Raw genomic sequence first — 18,903 nt, 5'->3', positions numbered from 1 at the left:
AGGTCCTAACGACAGCAGGTCTATTCCGGCCTCTGTTTTTAACAACGCTGAGGTCCTAACGACAGCAGGTCTATTCTGGCCTCTGTTTTTAACGACACTGAGGTCCTAATGACAGCAGGTCTATTCCGGTCTCTGTTTTTAACAACACTGAGGTCCTAACGACAGCAGGTCTATTCTGGCCTCTGTTTCTAACAGCACTGAGGTCCTAATGACAGCAGGTCTATTCTGGCCTCTGTTTCTAACAACACTGAGGTCCTAACGACAGCAGGTCTATTCCAGCCTCTGTTTCTAACGACACTGAGGTCCTAATGACAGCAGGTCTATTCCAGCCTCTGTTTCTAACGACACTGAGGTCCTAATGACAGCAGGTCTATTCTGGCCTCTGTTTTTAACAACGCTGAGGTCCTAATGACAGCAGGTCTATTCTGGCCTCTGTTTTTAACGACACTGAGGTCCTAACGACAGCAGGTCTATTCTGGCCTCTGTTTTTAACAGCACTGAGGTCCTAATGACAGCAGGTCTATTCTGGCCTCTGTTTTTAACGACGCTGAGGTCCTAATGACAGCAGGTCTATTCTGGTCTCTGTTTTTAACAGCACTGAGGTCCTAATGACAGCAGGTCTATTCTGGCCTCTGTTTTTAACAACACTGAGGTCCTAATGACAGCAGGTCTATTCCAGCCTCTGTTTTTAACGACACTGAGGTCCTAATGACAGCAGGTCTATTCCGGCCTCTGTTTTAAACAGCACTGAGGTCCTAATGACAGCAGGTCTATTCTGGCCTCTGTTTTTAACAGCACTGAGGTCCTAATGACAGCAGGTCTATTCTGGCCTCTGTTTTTAACAACACTGAGGTCCTAACGACAGCAGGTCTATTCTGGCCTCTGTTTTTAACAACACTGAGGTCCTAATGACAGCAGGTCTATTCTGGCCTCTGTTTTTAACAACACTGAGGTCCTAACGACAGCAGGTCTATTCTGGCCTCTGTTTTTAACGACACTGAGATCCTAATGACAGCAGGTCTATTCTGGCCTCTGTTTTTAACAGCACTGAGGTCCTAATGACAGCAGGTCTATTCTGGCCTCTGTTTTTAACACTACTGAGGTCCTAACGACAGCAGGTCTATTCTGGCCTCTGTTTTTAACAACACTGAGGTCCTAATGACAGCAGATCTATTCTGGCCTCTGTTTTAAACAACACTGAGGTCCTAATGACAGCAGGTCTATTCCGGCCTCTGTTTTTAACAGCACTGAGGTCCTAATGACAGCAGGTCTATTCTGGCCTCTGTTTTTAACAACACTGAGGTCCTAATGACAGCAGGTCTATTCTGGCCTCTGTTTTTAACGACACTGAGGTCCTAATGACAGCAGGTCTATTCTGGCCTCTGTTTTTAACAGCACTGAGGTCCTAATGACAGCAGGTCTATTCTGGCCTCTGTTTCTAACACCACTGAGGTCCTAATGACAGCAGGTCTATTCTGGCCTCTGTTTTTAACGACACTGAGATCCTAATGACAGCAGGTCTATTCTGGCCTCTGTTTTTAACAACACTGAGGTCCTAACGACAGCAGGTCTATTCTGGCCTCTGTTTTTAACGACACTGAGATCCTAATGACAGCAGGTCTATTCTGGCCTCTGTTTTTAACAGCACTGAGGTCCTAATGACAGCAGGTCTATTCTGGCCTCTGTTTTTAACACTACTGAGGTCCTAACGACAGCAGGTCTATTCTGGCCTCTGTTTTTAACAACACTGAGGTCCTAACGACAGCAGGTCTATTCTGGCCTCTGTTTTTAACGACACTGAGATCCTAATGACAGCAGGTCTATTCTGGCCTCTGTTTTTAACAGCACTGAGGTCCTAATGACAGCAGGTCTATTCTGGCCTCTGTTTTTAACACTACTGAGGTCCTAACGACAGCAGGTCTATTCTGGCCTCTGTTTTTAACAACACTGAGGTCCTAATGACAGCAGGTCTATTCTGGCCTCTGTTTTAAACAGCACTGAGGTCCTAATGACAGCAGGTCTATTCTGGCCTCTGTTTTTAACGACACTGAGGTCCTAATGACAGCAGGTCTATTCCAGCCTCTGTTTTTAACAACACTGAGGTCCTAATGACAGCAGGTCTATTCCAGTCTCTGTTTTTAACAACACTGAGGTCCTAATGACAGCAGGTCTATTCTGGCCTCTGTTTTTAACAGCACTGAGGTCCTAATGACAGCAGGTCTATTCTGGCCTCTGTTTTTAACAGCACTGAGGTCCTAATGACAGCAGGTCTATTCTGGCCTCTGTTTCTAACAACACTGAGATCCTAATGACAGCAGGTCTATTCTGGCCTCTGTTTTTAACAGCACTGAGGTCCTAATGACAGCAGGTCTATTCCGGCCTCTGTTTTTAACAACACTGAGGTCCTAATGACAGCAGGTCTATTCTGGCCTCTGTTTTTAACAGCACTGAGGTCCTAATGACAGCAGGTCTATTCTGGCCTCTGTTTCTAACAACGCTGAGGTCCTAATGACAGCAGGTCTATTCTGGCCTCTGTTTTAAACAACGCTGAGGTCCTAATGACAGCAGGTCTATTCTGGCCTCTGTTTCTAACAACGCTGAGGTCCTAATGACAGCAGGTCTATTCCAGCCTCTGTTTTTAACAACACTGAGGTCCTAATGACAGCAGGTCTATTCTGGCCCCTGTTTTTAACGACACTGAGGTCCTAATGACAGCAGGTCTATTCTGGCCTCTGTTTTAAACACTGAGGTCCTAATGACAGCAGGTCTATTCTGGCCTCTGTTTTTAACACTACTGAGGTCCTAATGACAGCAGGTCTATTCTGGCCTCTGTTTTTAACAACACTGAGGTCCTAATGACAGCAGGTCTATTCTGGCCTCTGTTTTAAACAGCACTGAGGTCCTAATGACAGCAGGTCTATTCTGGCCTCTGTTTTTAACAGCGCTGAGGTCCTAACGACAGCAGGTCTATTCTGGCCTCTGTTTCTAACAGCACTGAGGTCCTAATGACAGCAGGTCTATTCTGGCCTCTGTTTCTAACAGCACTGAGGTCCTAATGACAGCAGGTCTATTCTGGCCTCTGTTTTTAACAGCACTGAGGTCCTAATGACAGCAGGTCTATTCTGGCCTCTGTTTTTAACAGCACTGAGGTCCTAATGACAGCAGGTCTATTCTGGCCTCTGTTTTTAACGACACTGAGGTCCTAATGACAGCAGGTCTATTCTGGCCTCTGTTTTTAACGACACTGAGGTCCTAATGACAGCAGGTCTATTCCAGCCTCTGTTTTTAACAACACTGAGGTCCTAATAACAGCAGGTCTATTCCAGTCTCTGTTTTTAACAACACTGAGGTCCTAATGACAGCAGGTCTATTCTGGCCTCTGTTTTTAACAGCACTGAGGTCCTAATGACAGCAGGTCTATTCTGGCCTCTGTTTTTAACAGCGCTGAGGTCCTAATGACAGCAGGTCTATTCCGGCCTCTGTTTCTAACAACGCTGAGGTCCTAATGACAGCAGGTCTATTCTGGCCTCTGTTTCTAACAACGCTGAGGTCCTAATGACAGCAGGTCTATTCTGGGCTCTGTTTTAAACAACGCTGAGGTCCTAATGACAGCAGGTCTATTCTGGCCTCTGTTTCTAACAACGCTGAGGTCCTAATGACAGCAGGTCTATTCTGGCCTCTGTTTCTAACACCACTGAGGTCCTAATGACAGCAGGTCTATTCTGGCCTCTGTTTTTAACGACACTGAGGTCCTAATGACAGCAGGTCTATTCCAGCCTCTGTTTTTAACAACACTGAGGTCCTAATGACAGCAGGTCTATTCTGGCCCCTGTTTTTAACGACACTGAGGTCCTAATGACAGCAGGTCTATTCCGGCCTCTGTTTCTAACAACGCTGAGGTCCTAATGACAGCAGGTCTATTCTGGCCTCTGTTTCTAACAACGCTGAGGTCCTAATGACAGCAGGTCTATTCTGGCCTCTGTTTCTAACAACACTGAGGTCCTAATGACAGCAGGTCTATTCCAGCCTCTGTTTTTAACAGCACTGAGGTCCTAATGACAGCAGGTCTATTCTGGCCTCTGTTTCTAACAACACTGAGGTCCTAACGACAGCAGGTCTATTCCGGCCTCTGTTTTAAACAACACCGCCTTATTTCTGCCGATCATCACCTGTTTATAAAATGACAACAACGCCTTGCTATCGGACTGACTGGTCCACTGTGGAACCAGTGTTTCCTGAAGCATCCTGTTCTGAAATACCTCTCTGGGTTTAACCGTCATGATGTGGACGTTTTATTACATTCGTTCCGTTATGAGAGACTCGTTACTAAAGGCTCTTCCACAACACAACACAACACAACACAACACATTGTGGGCGCTGCTCGTTAGACGTTTTCTATGACAGAGAGAAACTGATCGCTGTATTTTGATGACAGTGTTATCCAGGGTCGTCCCTAGCAGAAATGTTAGTTGAAGTAGTTTTATGGTTATTAAGGTAAAAGACTTGTATAATAACTAAATGTCGTTGGTGTTTATCTGTAGGTAAGGAACGGGTTAATTAGGGGGGGACCGTCCCAAGGATCCCGTATAGCACTGACCCTCCTGTTTCAGCTGTCTGGTGACACGAGGTCTCGCTGTTTCACTACATTTACGATATTTACAGCTGATCTGACTAAATAGAAAATGTTCAATTAATGCATAATAACAAATAATACAAATGAAATAGGACTTTCACATATTCAAGGAAAAGTTACAAGTTACACATTGTATATCTAGCTAACTTAGCTATGAGTTTCTTAGCTAGCAAAAGTGGTAAAAAAACTTCACCCCTTAAAAACCACACGCTAACCAAGCTATTAAAAAAAAAAGCATAAATATAAGCTATGTAACGTTGAATAAAGAGTAATTTATTTATCTGGGTACCCACCAAGTCCCCCAGGCTGTGCAGCTGTCACCGGTCGGAAAGCTCACACTCAACTCACTTTACCAGGAAGACGAAGTCCGCCAAACATACAAACCAATCAGTGTACAGAGAGACGTGACGTCCACGACCCCTTTTTCTCGCTGTTAGCCAATTAAAACACACAACACAAACGTCTGAACTGTCCAATGAAACTGATCGACGGTGATCACGAGACACAGGGATTAAATTATACCGTTAGTTGAATTCAACAATACTGTGGTAAAATAACTTAGTCTTTCTGTACAATATATTGATTAAAGTGCTTATAAATAGTTTAATTCAACAATACTGTGATATGATAACTTAGTCTTTCTGTACAATATATTGATTAAAGTGCTTATAAATAGTTTAATTCAACAATACTGTGATATGATAATTTATTATTTCTGTACAATATATTGATTAAAGTGCTTATAAATAGTTGAATTCAACAATACTGTGATATGATAATTTATTATTTCTGTACAATATATTGTTTTAAGTGCTTATAAATAGTTTAATTCAACAATAGTGTGGTAAAATAACTTAGTCTTTCTGTACAATATATTGATTAAAGAGCTTATAAATAGTTTAATTCAACAATAGTGTGGTAAAATAACTTAGTCTTTCTGTACAATATATTGCTTTAAGTGCTTATAAATAGTTTAATTCAACAATACTGTGATATGATAACTTATTATTTCTGTACAATATATTGATTAAAGAGCTTATAAATAGTTTAATTCAACAATACTGTGGTAAAATAACTTAGTCTTTCTGTACAATATATTGATTAAAGTGCTTATAAATAGTTTAATTCAACAATACTGTGATATGATAATTTATTATTTCTGTACAATATATTGATTAAAGTGCTTATAAATAGTTTAATTCAACAATACTGTGGTAAAATAACTTAGTCTTTCTGTACAATATATTGATTAAAGAGCTTATAAATAGTTTAATTCAACAATACTGTGATATGATAACTTAGTCTTTCTGTACAATATATTGATTAAAGTGCTTATAAATAGTTTAATTCAACAATAGTGTGGTATGATAACTTAGTCTTTCTGTACAATATATTGATTAAAGAGCTTATAAATAGTTTAATTCAACAATACTGTGATATGATAACTTATTCTTTCTGTACAATATATTGATTAAAGAGCTTATAAATAGTTTAATTCAACAATACTGTGATATGATAACTTATTCTTTCTGTACAATATATTGATTAAAGTGCTTATAAATAGTTTAATTCAACAATACTGTGATATGATAACTTAGTCTTTCTGTACAATATATTGATTAAAGAGCTTATAAATAGTTTAATTCAACAATACTGTGGTAAAATAACTTAGTCTTTCTGTACAATATATTGCTTTAAGTGCTTATAAATAGTTTAATTCAACAATACTGTGGTATGATAACTTAGTCTTTCTGTACAATATATTGATTAAAGTGCTTATAAATAGTTTAATTCAACAATAGTGTGGTAAAATAACTTAGTCTTTCTGTACAATATATTGCTTTAAGTGCTTATAAATAGTTTAATTCAACAATACTGTGGTAAAATAACTTAGTCTTTCTGTACAATATATTGATTAAAGAGCTTATAAATAGTTTAATTCAACAATACTGTGATATGATAACTTATTCTTTCTGTACAATATATTGATTAAAGAGCTTATAAATAGTTGAATTATGAAATTGTTATTTTGATATAAAATGGTACATTCAGAACAGCATTTTAAATTGTTATAGTGACATGATTACAGACCAATAGGATCAGTTATAGTACCTTAGGTCCCACCCTGTCAAAGACAGACAGTCATAACAGACCAATAGGATCAGTTATAGTACCTTAGGTCCCACCCTGTCAAAGACACACAGTCATAACAGACCAATAGGATCAGTTATAGTACCTTAGGTCCCACCCAGTCAAAGACACACAGTCATAACAGACCAATAGGATCAGTTATAGTACCTTAGGTCCCACCCAGTCAAAGACGGACAGTCATAACAGACCAATAGGATCAGTTATAGTACCTTAGGTCCCACCCTGTCAAAGACAGACAGTCATAACAGACCAATAGGATCAGTTATAGTACCTTAGGTCCCACCCTGTCAAAGACACACAGTCATAACAGACCAATAGGATCAGTTATAGTACCTTAGGTCCCACCCAGTCAAAGACACACAGTCATAACAGACCAATAGGATCAGTTATAGTACCTTAGGTCCCACCCTGTCAAAGACAGACAGTCATAACAGACCAATAGGTTATCAAATATCTTTAATGTAGAGCTCATTAATTGTATTTCAGGTAGGGCTTAATAAATGTCTTTATGGTCAGTTCTTGAACACATGTTGAAGAGAGGTCTTCACTGACATCGATGTCCGATCTTTCAGGTCTTCCTCAGAGGGTCAGTCATCAATCATCCAGACCATCACAGATCACCAGAGGGTCAGTCATCCCTCTACCAGACCAGAGGGTCAGTCATCACTCTACCAGACCATCACAGACCACCAGAGGGTCAGTCATCACTCTACCAGACCATCACAGACCACCAGAGGGTCAGTCATCACTCTACCAGACCAGAGGGTCAGTCATCACTCTACCAGACCATCATAGACCACCAGAGGATCAGTCATCACTCTACCAGACCATCACAGATCACCAGAGGGTCAGTCATCACTCTACCAGACCATCACAGACCACCAGAGGGTCAGTCATCACTCTACCAGACCAGAGGGTCAGTCATCACTCTACCAGACCATCACAGACCACCAGAGGGTCAGTCATCACTCTACCAGACCATCACAGACCAGAGGGTCAGTCATCACTCTACCAGACCAGAGGGTCAGTCATCACTCTACCAGACCAGAGGGTCAGTCATCACTCTACCAGACCAGAGGGTCAGTCATCACTCTACCAGACCAGAGGGTCAGTCATCACTCTACCAGACCATCACAGACCACCAGAGGATCAGTCATCACTCTACCAGACCATCACAGACCACCAGAGGGTCAGTCATCACTCTACCAGACCATCACAGACCACCAGAGGATCAGTCATCACTCTACCAGACCATCACAGATCACCAGAGGGTCAGTCATCACTCTACCAGACCATCACAGACCACCAGAGGATCAGTCATCCCTCTACCAGACCAGAGGGTCAGTCATCCCTCTACCAGACCAGAGGGTCAGTCATCACTCTACCAGACCAGAGGGTCAGTCATCACTCTACCAGACCAGAGGGTCAGTCATCACTCTACCAGACCAGAGGGTCAGTCATCACTCTACCAGACCATCACAGACCACCAGAGGATCAGTCATCACTCTACCAGACCAGAGGGTCAGTCATCCCTCTACCAGACCAGAGGGTCAGTCATCCCTCTACCAGACCAGAGGGTCAGTCATCCCTCTACCAGACCAGAGGGTCAGTCATCACTCTACCAGACCATCACAGACCACCAGAGGGTCAGTCATCCCTCTACCAGACCAGAGGGTCAGTCATCCCTCTACCAGACCATCACAGACCACCAGAGGATCAGTCATCACTCTACCAGACCAGAGGGTCAGTCATCCCTCTACCAGACCAGAGGGTCAGTCATCCCTCTACCAGACCAGAGGGTCAGTCATCCCTCTACCAGACCAGAGGGTCAGTCATCCCTCTACCAGACCATCACAACCAGACCATCACAGACCACCAGAGGGTCAGTCATCACTCTACCAGACCATCACAGACCACCAGAGGGTCAGTCATCACTCTACCAGACCAGAGGGTCAGTCATCACTCTACCAGACCATCACAGACCACCAGAGGGTCAGTCATCCCTCTACCAGACCAGAGGGTCAGTCATCACTCTACCAGACCAGAGGGTCAGTCATCACTCTACCAGACCATCACAGACCACCAGAGGGTCAGTCATCACTCTACCAGACCAGAGGGTCAGTCATCCCTCTACCAGACCAGAGGGTCAGTCATCCCTCTACCAGACCAGAGGATCAGTCATCACTCTACCAGACCAGAGGGTCAGTCATCACTCTACCAGACCAGAGGGTCAGTCATCACTCTACCAGACCAGAGGGTCAGTCATCCCTCTACCAGACCATCACAGACCACCAGAGGGTCAGTCATCACTCTACCAGACCAGAGGGTCAGTCATCACTCTACCAGACCAGAGGGTCAGTCATCCCTCTACCAGACCAGAGGGTCAGTCATCCCTCTACCAGACCAGAGGGTCAGTCATCACTCTACCAGACCATCACAGACCACCAGAGGGTCAGTCATCACTCTACCAGACCAGAGGGTCAGTCATCCCTCTACCAGACCAGAGGGTCAGTCATCCCTCTACCAGACCATCACAGACCACCAGAGGGTCAGTCATCCCTCTACCAGACCAGAGGATCAGTCATCACTCTACCAGACCATCACAGACCAGAGGGTCAGTCATCACTCTACCAGACCAGAGGGTCAGTCATCCCTCTACCAGACCAGAGGGTCAGTCATCACTCTACCAGACCAGAGGGTCAGTCATCCCTCTACCAGACCAGAGGGTCAGTCATCACTCTACCAGACCATCACAGACCACCAGAGGGTCAGTCATCACTCTACCAGACCATCACAGACCACCAGAGGGTCAGTCATCACTCTACCAGACCATCACAGACCACCAGAGGGTCAGTCATCACTCTACCAGACCAGAGGGTCAGTCATCCCTCTACCAGACCAGAGGGTCAGTCATCCCTCTACCAGACCACAGGGTCAGTCATCCCTCTACCAGACCATCATAGACCACCAGAGGGTCTGTCATCACTCTACCAGACCATCACAGACCACCAGAGGGTCAGTCATCACTCTACCAGACCAGAGGGTCAGTCATCCCTCTACCAGACCAGAGGGTCAGTCATCACTCTACCAGACCAGAGGGTCAGTCATCCCTCTACCAGACCAGAGGGTCAGTCATCACTCTACCAGACCAGAGGATCAGTCATCACTCTACCAGACCAGAGGGTCAGTCATCCCTCTACCAGACCAGAGGGTCAGTCATCACTCTACCAGACCATCACAGACCACCAGAGGGTCAGTCATCACTCTACCAGACCATCACAGACCACCAGAGGGTCAGTCATCACTCTACCAGACCATCACAGACCACCAGAGGGTCAGTCATCACTCTACCAGACCAGAGGGTCAGTCATCCCTCTACCAGACCAGAGGGTCAGTCATCCCTCTACCAGACCACAGGGTCAGTCATCCCTCTACCAGACCATCATAGACCACCAGAGGGTCTGTCATCACTCTACCAGACCATCACAGACCACCAGAGGGTCAGTCATCACTCTACCAGACCAGAGGGTCAGTCATCCCTCTACCAGACCAGAGGGTCAGTCATCACTCTACCAGACCAGAGGGTCAGTCATCCCTCTACCAGACCAGAGGGTCAGTCATCACTCTACCAGACCAGAGGGTCAGTCATCACTCTACCAGACCAGAGGGTCAGTCATCCCTCTACCAGACCACAGGGTCAGTCATCCCTCTACCAGACCATCATAGACCACCAGAGGGTCTGTCATCACTCTACCAGACCATCACAGACCACCAGAGGGTCAGTCATCACTCTACCAGACCAGAGGGTCAGTCATCCCTCTACCAGACCAGAGGGTCAGACATCCCTCTACCAGAACAGAGGGTCAGTCATCACTCTACCAGACCAGAGGGTCAGTCATCACTCTACCAGACCAGAGGGTCAGTCATCACTCTACCAGACCAGAGGGTCAGTCATCACTCTACCAGACCAGAGGGTCAGTCATCACTCTACCAGACCAGAGGGTCAGTCATCACTCTACCAGACCAGAGGGTCAGTCATCACTCTACCAGACCAGAGGGTCAGTCATCACTCTACCAGACCAGAGGGTCAGTCATCACTCTACCAGACCAGAGGGTCAGTCATCACTCTACCAGACCAGAGGGTCAGTCATCACTCTACCAGACCAGAGGGTCAGTCATCCCTCTACCAGACCAGAGGGTCAGTCATCCCTCTACCAGACCAGAGGGTCAGTCATCACTCTACCAGACCAGAGGGTCAGTCATCCCTCTACCAGACCAGAGGGTCAGTCATCCCTCTACCAGACCAGAGGGTCAGTCATCACTCTACCAGACCAGAGGGTCAGTCATCCCTCTACCAGACCAGAGGGTCAGTCATCACTCTACCAGACCAGAGGGTCAGTCATCACTCTACCAGACCAGAGGGTCAGTCATCCCTCTACCAGACCACAGGGTCAGTCATCCCTCTACCAGACCATCATAGACCACCAGAGGGTCTGTCATCACTCTACCAGACCATCACAGACCACCAGAGGGTCAGTCATCACTCTACCAGACCAGAGGGTCAGTCATCCCTCTACCAGACCAGAGGGTCAGACATCCCTCTACCAGACCAGAGGGTCAGTCATCACTCTACCAGACCAGAGGGTCAGTCATCACTCTACCAGACCAGAGGGTCAGTCATCACTCTACCAGACCAGAGGGTCAGTCATCACTCTACCAGACCAGAGGGTCAGTCATCACTCTACCAGACCAGAGGGTCAGTCATCACTCTACCAGACCAGAGGGTCAGTCATCACTCTACCAGACCAGAGGGTCAGTCATCACTCTACCAGACCAGAGGGTCAGTCATCACTCTACCAGACCAGAGGGTCAGTCATCACTCTACCAGACCAGAGGGTCAGTCATCCCTCTACCAGACCAGAGGGTCAGTCATCCCTCTACCAGACCAGAGGGTCAGTCATCCCTCTACCAGACCAGAGGGTCAGTCATCACTCTACCAGACCAGAGGGTCAGTCATCACTCTACCAGACCAGAGGGTCAGTCATCCCTCTACCAGACCAGAGGGTCAGTCATCACTCTACCAGACCAGAGGGTCAGTCATCCCTCTACCAGACCAGAGGGTCAGTCATCCCTCTACCAGACCAGAGGGTCAGTCATCCCTCTACCAGACCAGAGGGTCAGTCATCCCTCTACAGACCATCACAGACCCCAGAGGGTCAGTCATCCCTCTACCAGACCAGAGGGTCAGTCATCACTCTACCAGACCAGAGGGTCAGTCATCCCTCTACCAGACCAGAGGGTCAGTCATCACTCTACCAGACCAGAGGGTCAGTCATCCCTCTACCAGACCAGAGGGTCAGTCATCCCTCTACCAGACCAGAGGGTCAGTCATCACTCTACCAGACCAGAGGGTCAGTCATCACTCTACCAGACCAGAGGGTCAGTCATCACTCTACCAGACCAGAGGGTCAGTCATCCCTCTACCAGACCAGAGGGTCAGTCATCACTCTACCAGACCAGAGGGTCAGTCATCACTCTACCAGACCAGAGGGTCAGTCATCCCTCTACCAGACCAGAGGGTCAGTCATCACTCTACCAGACCATCCAGACCCCAGAGGGTCAGTCATCCCTCTACCAGACCAGAGGGTCAGTCATCCCTCTACCAGACCAGAGGGTCAGTCATCACTCTACCAGACCAGAGGGTCAGTCATCCCTCTACCAGACCAGAGGGTCAGTCATCACTCTACCAGACCAGAGGGTCAGTCATCACTCTACCAGACCAGAGGGTCAGTCATCACTCTACCAGACCAGAGGGTCAGTCATCCCTCTACCAGACCAGAGGGTCAGTCATCCCTCTACCAGACCAGAGGGTCAGTCATCACTCTACCAGACCAGAGGGTCAGTCATCACTCTACCAGACCAGAGGGTCAGTCATCCCTCTACCAGACCAGAGGGTCAGTCATCCCTCTACCAGACCAGAGGGTCAGTCATCACTCTACCAGACCAGAGGGTCAGTCATCCCTCTACCAGACCAGAGGGTCAGTCATCACTCTACCAGACCAGAGGGTCAGTCATCCCTCTACCAGACCAGAGGGTCAGTCATCACTCTACCAGACCAGAGGGTCAGTCATCACTCTACCAGACCAGAGGGTCAGTCATCACTCTACCAGACCATCACAGACCACCAGAGGATCAGTCATCACTCTACCAGACCAGAGGGTCAGTCATCACTCTACCAGACCAGAGGGTCAGTCATCCCTCTACCAGACCAGAGGGTCAGTCATCCCTCTACCAGACCAGAGGGTCAGTCATCCCTCTACCAGACCAGAGGGTCAGTCATCACTCTACCAGACCAGAGGGTCAGTCATCCCTCTACCAGACCAGAGGGTCAGTCATCCCTCTACCAGACCAGAGGGTCAGTCATCACTCTACCAGACCAGAGGGTCAGTCATCCCTCTACCAGACCAGAGGGTCAGTCATCCCTCTACCAGACCAGAGGGTCAGTCATCCCTCTACCAGACCAGAGGGTCAGTCATCACTCTACCAGACCATCACAGACCAGAGGGTCAGTCATCCCTCTACCAGACCAGAGGGTCAGTCATCACTCTACCAGACCAGAGGGTCAGTCATCCCTCTACCAGACCAGAGGGTCAGTCATCACTCTACCAGACCAGAGGGTCAGTCATCACTCTACCAGACCAGAGGGTCAGTCATCCCTCTACCAGACCAGAGGGTCAGTCATCACTCTACCAGACCAGAGGGTCAGTCATCCCTCTACCAGACCAGAGGGTCAGTCATCACTCTACCAGACCAGAGGGTCAGTCATCACTCTACCAGACCAGAGGGTCAGTCATCACTCTACCAGACCAGAGGGTCAGTCATCACTCTACCAGACCAGAGGGTCAGTCATCCCTCTACCAGACCAGAGGGTCAGTCATCACTCTACCAGACCAGAGGGTCAGTCATCACTCTACCAGACCAGAGGGTCAGTCATCACTCTACCAGACCAGAGGGTCAGTCATCACTCTACCAGACCAGAGGGTCAGTCATCACTCTACCAGACCAGAGGGTCAGTCATCACTCTACCAGACCAGAGGGTCAGTCATCCCTCTACCAGACCAGAGGGTCAGTCATCCCTCTACCAGACCAGAGGGTCAGTCATCACTCTACCAGACCAGAGGGTCAGTCATCCCTCTACCAGACCAGAGGGTCAGTCATCACTCTACCAGACCAGAGGGTCAGTCATCCCTCTACCAGACCAGAGGGTCAGTCATCACTCTACCAGACCAGAGGGTCAGTCATCACTCTACCAGACCAGAGGGTCAGTCATCCCTCTACCAGACCAGAGGGTCAGTCATCCCTCTACCAGACCAGAGGGTCAGTCATCACTCTACCAGACCAGAGGGTCAGTCATCCCTCTACCAGACCAGAGGGTCAGTCATCCCTCTACCAGACCAGAGGGTCAGTCATCCCTCTACCAGACCAGAGGGTCAGTCATCCCTCTACCAGACCAGAGGGTCAGTCATCCCTCTACCAGACCAGAGGGTCAGTCATCCCTCTACCAGACCAGAGGGTCAGTCATCCCTCTACCAGACCAGAGGGTCAGTCATCCCTCTACCAGACCAGAGGGTCAGTCATCCCTCTACCAGACCAGAGGGTCAGTCATCCCTCTACCAGACCAGAGGGTCAGTCATCACTCTACCAGACCAGAGGGTCAGTCATCCCTCTACCAGACCAGAGGGTCAGTCATCCCTCTACCAGACCAGAGGGTCAGTCATCCCTCTACCAGACCAGAGGGTCAGTCATCACTCTACCAGACCAGAGGGTCAGTCATCCCTCTACCAGACCAGAGGGTCAGTCATCCCTCTACCAGACCAGAGGGTCAGTCATCACTCTACCAGACCAGAGGGTCAGTCATCCCTCTACCAGACCAGAGGGTCAGTCATCCCTCTACCAGACCAGAGGGTCAGTCATCACTCTACCAGACCAGAGGGTCAGTCATCCCTCTACCAGACCAGAGGGTCAGTCATCCCTCTACCAGACCAGAGGGTCAGTCATCCCTCTACCAGACCAGAGGGTCAGTCATCCCTCTACCAGACCAGAGGGTCAGTCATCACTCTACCAGACCAGAGGGTCAGTCATCACTCTACCAGACCAGAGGGTCAGTCATCACTCTACCAGACCAGAGGGTCAGTCATCACTCTACCAGACCAGAGGGTCAGTCATCCCTCTACCAGACCAGAGGGTCAGTCATCCCTCTACCAGACCAGAGGGTCAGTCATCCCTCTACCAGACCAGAGGGTCAGTCATCCCTCTACCAGACCAGAGGGTCAGTCATCACTCTACCAGACCAGAGGGTCAGTCATCCCTCTACCAGACCAGAGGGTCAGTCATCCCTCTACCAGACCATCAGAACTCTGTAGTTGTCAAAGTCGGAGATTCCTGATTCTCTGGTTTCCATGGAGAAGTGATGAAGGAGTCCCATCAGTCTGATCGTCAAATTCAGCTCCTGAAAAGAGACAGTGGGAACTGGATATCGTGATTGGCCCTCTGTCCTTCAGCCCGGTCCAGAATTAACTTCTGCACAGTTCTGATAGGTTGGTCTCGTCCAGCTAAAAGATGTCGTTGCGTTCGATCGGTGTTGCTGTGTCTTCTGGATGCTTGTCTCAGCTCATGTTTATTATTATTGACCTGTCCTGTTCCTCCACCTGTGATGTAGAGCTCTGTGTCGATCTTATTGAGAAGTGTTGGGTTTCCTTGTTTAGCGATTCCCTTAGATTTTTTATAATTCGAAGTCGGCTCTTCATAGCAAGATCAGCTAATAGGTCCCTAACAATGCAGAGGACATCAATGTTACCAATTATCTTATTAATTCATGATTTCCCAAAAAATCAAATAAATAAAAAAAATTAATAAATAAAAACTTTTTCTCCTCCTCCCTATTCTCTCTCTATCCATCTCTATGTCCATTTCTTCTCCTCCCTCCTCCTCCTCCCTATTCTCTCTCTATCCATCTCTATGTCCATTTCTCCTCCTCCTCCTCCTCCTCCCTATTCTCTCTCTATCCATCTCTATGTCCATTTCTTCTCCTCCCTCCTCCTCCTCCTCCTCCTCCCTATTCTCTCTCTATCCATCTCTATGTCCCATTTCTTCTCCTCCCTCCTCCTCCTCCCTATTCTCTCTCTATCCATCTCTATGTCCATTTCTTCTCCTCCCTCCTCCTCCTCCTCCTCCCTATTCTCTCTCTATCCATCTCTATGTCCATTTCTCCTTCTCCCTCCTCCTCCTCCTCCGCTATTCTCTCTCTATCCATCTCTATGTCCATTTCTCCTCCTCCTCCTCCTCCTCCTCCCTATTCTCTCTCTATCCATCTCTATGTCCATTTCTCCTTCTCCCTCCTCCTCCTCCTCCTCCTCCCTATTCTCTCTCTATCCATCTCTATGTCCATTTCTCCTTCTCCCTCCTCCTCCTCCTCCTCCTCCCTATTCTCTCTCTATCCATCTCTATGTCCATTTCTCCTTCTCCCTCCTCCTCCTCCTCCCTATTCTCTCTCTATCCATCTCTATGTCCATTTCTCCTTCTCCCTCCTCCTCCTCCTCCTCCCTATTCTCTCTCTATCCATCTCTATGTCCATTTCTTCTCCTCCTCCTCCTCCTCCCTATTCTCTCTCTATCCATCTCTATGTCCATTTCTCCTTCTCCCTCCTCCTCCTCCTCCTCCCTATTCTCTCTCTATCCATCTCTATGTCCATTTCTCCTTCTCCCTCCTCCTCCTCCTCCTCCCTATTCTCTCTCTATCCATCTCTATGTCCATTTCTCCTTCTCCCTCCTCCTCCTCCTCCTCCCTATTCTCTCTCTATGCATCTCTATGTCCATTTCTCCTTCTCCCTCCTCCTCCTCCTCCCTATTCTCTCTCTATCCATCTCTATGTCCATTTCTTCTCCTCCCTCCTCCTCCTCCCTATTCTCTCTCTATCCATCTCTATGTCCATTTCTCCTTCTCCCTCCTCCTCCTCCTCCCTATTCTCTCTCTATCCATCTCTATGTCCATTTCTCCTCCTCCCTCCTCCTCCTCCTCCCTATTCTCTCTCTATCCATCTCTATGTCCATTTCTCCTCCTCCCTCCTCCTCCTCCTCCTCCCTATTCTCTCTCTATCCATCTCTATGTCCATTTCTTCTCCTCCCTCTTCCTCCTCCTCCCTATTCTCTCTCTATCCATCTCTATGTCCATTTCTTCTCCTCCCTCCTCCTCCTCCTCCTCCCTATTCTCTCTCTATCCATCTCTATGTCCATTTCTCCAGTGTGTCAGCGAGCTCCTTCTGGTCCATTTTTCCTCAGGACGTGCAGTGTGATCTTCAGAGCCCCCTCTCTGGCACTGCTCTCCTGCTTCTCATCTTCAGCGTCCACCACTTCCTCATCCTCCCTCTCGGACTCTCAAAAGCATTCTGGGAGATCTGGACTAAGAATTCTCTTCGGGTCTCTTCAAGTGACTGAAAACAAACAAGTTGAAAAGTTCCGATCAAAAAGGAGTTCAAAGTTCAAAGTTGAGCTGAAAGAAAAAAAACTGTCTATTCGTAATAATTTGATTGATTTGTCTGCTTTTAAAAAAATATATATATATTTAGGTAAACAAGACCGGTGTTAGAAAAATGACTATAAAGTCCAGGTTTGTCTGGCGACTCTGGGCGGACCGACCACTGGGAATCTCTCCTGTTGCTCTCTGTGGACAGGGCAAGAGGTTATACACCTGGAAACAGGTAACTGAGCACAATGAGTATTTCCTGTTTGTTGTTTTCTCCTCTTCCTGTTTGTGAATTCCCTCCATCTCTGATCCAAGGTCAATGAGTGTTGCAGGCGCGCGGATCCGGATCAATAAACCCAGGTAATATTGTAATAAACATGATTGATTGATTGATTGATTGCACCTGTGACGGCTCATTCCAGTACTTTTCTGTCACGTCCTGACCATAGTAAGATGTTATTTTTCTATGGTAGAAGTAGGTCAGGGTGTGACAGGGGGTGTTTTTTTTTATGTTTTTGTATTTCTATGTTCTAGTTTTTGTATTTCTACGTTTTTTTTTTTTTTTTGGGTTTGGGGATGATCTCCAATTAGAGGCAGCTTGGTCATCGTTGTCTCTAATTGGAGGTCATATTTATTAAGTTGGGTGTTTGTCCCACCTGGGTTTTTTTGTGGGAGATTAATTTTGAGTTGTGTATGTTTTACCTCTGCGTCACGTTTATTATTATATATATATTTTTTTGTTTGTTGTGTCTTTCAGTTTATTTATGTATCGCTATAGTTTTAAATAAATAAAAAAAACGTGGAAAGACATCCTTCTCGTTACGACAACGTCCCCCCTTTTTTAACACAGGTCGTGTTCCTGACGACGCCAGATCTTTACAAACCGCCCCGTATTTTAACGTGTATCGGTTTTAACCCACATCGTATGTTGATGACACGGCACACAACCATTGGTTGATGCACGCGCAAAACGCCTGATTGGTCATTTCAAAATTCAGGATTTTTGAGGAATATAAACATATCGTCCCTGACTTGAGAGAGAGACGTGTTTTTTTTTTTTTTTTTCTCCGTTTGGTTAGGTCAGGGTGTGACGTGACGTGGTGTGGGTGTTCTATGTGTTATATTTCTATGTTTTTGTATTTCTTTGTGTTGAGCCGAGTATGGTTCCTAATCGGAGGCAGCTGTCTATCGTTGTCTCTGATTGGGAACCATACTCAGTGTTTAGCCTGCAGAACGTGACGTTCCCTTGTTGTGTTGTTGTACAGCTCAGTGTTTAGCCTGCAGAACGTGACGTTCCCTTGTTGTGTTGTTGTACAGCTCAGTGTTTAGCCTGCAGAACGTGACGTTCCCTTGTGTTGTTGTTGTACAGCTCAGTGTTTAGCCTGCAGAACGTGACGTTCCCTTGTGTTGTTGTTGTACAGCTCAGTGTTTAGCCTGCAGAACGTGACGTTCCCTTGTTGTGTTGTTGTACAGCTCAGTGTTTAGCCTGCAGAACGTGACGTTCCCTTGTTGTGTTGTTGTACAGCTCAGTGTTTAGCCTGCAGAACGTGACGTTCCCTTGTTGTGTTGTTGTTGTACAGCTCAGTGTTTAGCCTGCAG

At 47.0% G+C, this 18,903-nt stretch overlaps 1 protein-coding gene across 1 annotated transcript in view; it reads right to left on the bottom strand.

Moving 5' to 3' along the window:
- The window catches only part of LOC106594472 (serine hydroxymethyltransferase, cytosolic), a 53,515-nt gene extending 48,545 nt beyond the window's left edge, over nt 1-4,970 (bottom strand). The window contains exon 1 of the mRNA XM_082972471.1: nt 4,927-4,970. The gene's annotated coding sequence lies outside the window, so the exon portion shown is untranslated. The remainder of the gene's footprint in view (nt 1-4,926) is intronic.
- Nucleotides 4,971-18,903: the final 13,933 nt, after the last annotated feature.

The sequence above is a fragment of the Salmo salar genome, unplaced genomic scaffold (genome assembly GCF_965601325.2).
Source record: "Salmo salar unplaced genomic scaffold, fSalSal1 ptg000691l, whole genome shotgun sequence".
Taxonomy (NCBI): domain Eukaryota; kingdom Metazoa; phylum Chordata; class Actinopteri; order Salmoniformes; family Salmonidae; genus Salmo; species Salmo salar.
The sequence above is the reverse complement of the archived record's forward strand: the minus strand, read 5'-3'. Positions and strand labels throughout refer to the sequence as shown.